The sequence below is a fragment of the Hemiscyllium ocellatum genome (genome assembly GCF_020745735.1).
Source record: "Hemiscyllium ocellatum isolate sHemOce1 chromosome 15 unlocalized genomic scaffold, sHemOce1.pat.X.cur. SUPER_15_unloc_14, whole genome shotgun sequence".
NCBI lineage: Eukaryota > Metazoa > Chordata > Chondrichthyes > Orectolobiformes > Hemiscylliidae > Hemiscyllium > Hemiscyllium ocellatum.
Window position 1 is genome coordinate 392,961 of NW_026867450.1, and position 3,128 is coordinate 396,088.

Here is a 3,128-nt window from a genome sequence, read left to right on the forward strand (position 1 = left end):
CCCTCCGGCGTCGGAGCTCTTGGCCTTCCCCGCACCCTGCACATTCCGCTCGTCAGGCACGACGACATTCCCCCCCCCCGCCGGGGGGAAAGCGCGGCCTGGCGTCCGTCTGTGTCGTGGCAGTGGGGGCCAGCACGGCTGTCACCGGTCCAGAATGGCTGTCGGTGGTTGACACGGCGACGTGGACCGCCTGGTCATTGGGACACGGAGCTGCCTCGAAGTGTTGAGCCTCCCGTGGGGTCTGCCTACGCTCTGCACGTCCGCACTGGGTCTGTCTCTCGGTTGGCTGGCAGTGGAAAGAGTGAAGGGAGCCGCGGAGGTCCGGGCTTGGTTACGCCGCCGGCCTTGCCGTGTAGCTCGCCGGTTCGACATGCTGACCCGACTCGATGGTTGATCGATTGAGAGTGTTGAGAGGCGCAGACCGCGTCTGGGAGCTGCAGGCCGGCCGCTGCTGCCGCCGCCCGTCTCGTGGTTCGTCCTCGGCCTTAAGTGGCCGGTGGGGCGTCTGATCCTGTCTCCCCTGTTGGCGCCGAGTGCCTGGCCGAGGGAGGAGGTTTTTCGTCGAACGCTGTGACTTGGGCGGTCGCACGTGGCGTGGATCGCTGGCTTTTGGCTCTCCCGTTCTGTCCGCACGTTTCTGCTCGCTCCTGCCACCGGTCTGGGGAGGCGCGGAGGGGTTGGCGGGCGTGGTGTGTGCTCTGGCGACGTCCAGGCTCACCTATCACGCCGCCGGCTGACCCCCCCGCACGGCCTTCCTGGCCATCGGGAGGACGGCGGAACGTCGGGCTGTCGGGGGCCAAGTCGCCAGAAGGCCACCGCTGCGTCTTCCGTACCCTGTCACCGTCGGCGTGCCTTCCTCAACTCGTCCTGCTCGGGGCCGCTGGGTCAGGAACGCGCGTCGCCCGCGGCCCCACTGAAGGCCGTGCCGTTCCGCGGCTGGCGATCGATGGGAGTGCCGTGCCTGCGCGACCGTTCGCCACTTGCGTCTCCGCACGTCTCTCTCCCTCTCTCTCTGACCGTCGGGCAGTCTCTGTCGGCTGGTGGCTCGCACGTCCTGGGCGGCGAGTCGTCACCGCCGTGCCTCTGGCAAGGAAGGAATCGGGCTGACCCTTCTGCTTGAGTAAGCTGCCGGCACTTCCGTGATTCGCCTCCCGCCGTGGACGGGGGAGGGTCTCCGGTACCGTGAATTTGCGCCGAGCACGTTTGCCGCGCGTGGGCGGCGGCGCTGGAGGCGGCAGGGGTGGCCACTTGTCGACACCATCGCTGGCAAAGGATGGTGAGCGACGTGCGGGTGGCTGGCTCTCTGACCGTCGCGGCGTCGTCCACCCCGCTGCAGTGAGACGTTGCCGGCCCCACTAAGAGGTGGGGGCGTGCATGCCTGGTGCGTGCGGCCTGGCCATCCTCTGACTCTGGGTACGACCTCAGATCAGACGCGACAACCCGCTGAATTTAAGCATATTACTAAGCGGTGGAAAAGAAACTAACCAGGATTCCCTTAGTAACTGCGAGTGAACAGGGAACAGCCAGCGCCGAATCCCCGCTCGCTGACGGGCGAGGGAAATGTGGCGTATAGAAGCGCTTTCTCCGACGTTGCCCAGACGCCTAAGTCCTCCTGATCGAGGCCTAGCCTGAGGACGGTGTGAGGCCAGTGGTGGTGCAGGGCTCGTCGAGATTGTGTCTTCTTGGAGTCGGGTTGCTTGTGAATGCAGCCCAAAGGGGTGGTAAACTCCATCTAAGGCTAAATACTGGCACGAGACCGATAGTCAACAAGTACCGTAAGGGAAAGTTGAAAAGAACATTGAAGAGAGAGTTCAAGAGGGCGTGAAACCGTTAAGAGGTAAAAGGGTGTGGTCCGCGCAGTCTGCCCGGAGGATTCAACTCGGCGGCTCCGGTCGGTCGCGTTGGGGTCTGGCGGATCTCCTCTGCTGGGACCGCTCCCCGCGCGGGCACGGCTGTCGCCGGGCGCATTTCCTCCGCTGGTGGTGCGCCGCGACCGGCTTCGGGTCGGCTGGGAAGGCCGGTGGCTTTGGAAGGTGGCTCGCCGCTCCGTGCGGCGAGTGTTATAGCCCCCGGCAATATCCTTCGCCGTACCCCCGGAAGTCGAGGAAGCGACCGCTGCCGCGCCCTCCCGCCGCGGCCCTCCCGCCCCCCTCGGGGTGTGCGTGGAACCGCGTGCGGCGAGCGGGCTCGCCGTGCTCCCGGTGGGTCTGTCGACCGGGTGTACTGTCCTCAGTGCGCCCCAACCGCGTCCTGCCGCCGAGTCGGGTCGAGCCACGCCGAGCTGGCGCCAGAGGTCTGCGGCGATGTCGGTCACCACCCGACCCGTCTTGAAACACGGACCAAGGAGTCTAACACGTGCGCGAGTCAATGGGCCGTTCTGAAACCCCATGGCGAAATGAAGGTGAAGGTCGGCGAGGGTCGGCCGAGGTGGGATCCCGCCGCCCCGTGCGGTGGGCGCACCACCGGCCGTCTCACCCGCACCGTCGGGGAGGTGGAGCATGACGCGCACGTGTTAGGACCCGAAAGATGGTGAACTATGCCTGGGCAGGGCGAAGCATGAGGAAACTCTGGTGGAGGTCCGTAGCGGTCCTGACGTGCAAATCGGTCGTCCGACCTTGGTATAGGGGGCGAAAGACTAATCGAACCATCTAGTAGCTGGTTCCCTCCGAAGTTTCCCTCAGGATAGCTGGTGCTCGTTCCACACGCAGTTTTACCCGGTAAAGCGAATGATTAGAGGCCTTGGGGCCGAAACGATCTCAACCTATTCTCAAACTTTAAATGGGTAAGAAGCCCGGCTCGCTGGCTTGGAGCCGGGCGTGGAATGCGAGTGCCCAGTGGGCCACTTTTGGTAAGCAGAACTGGCGCTGCGGGATGAACCGAACGCTGGGTTAAGGCGCCGATGCCGACGCTCATCAGACCCCACAAAAGGTGTTGGTTGATATAGACAGCAGGACGGTGGCCATGGAAGTCGGAATCGCTAAGGAGTGTTGTAACAACTCACCTGCCGAATCAACTAGCCCTGAAAATGGATGGCGCTGGAGCGTCGGGCCCATACCGGCCGTCGCTGGCAATGCAGCTGACCCCGCGGGGGCTAATCCGCGACGAGTAGGAGGGCCCTGTGGTGAGCA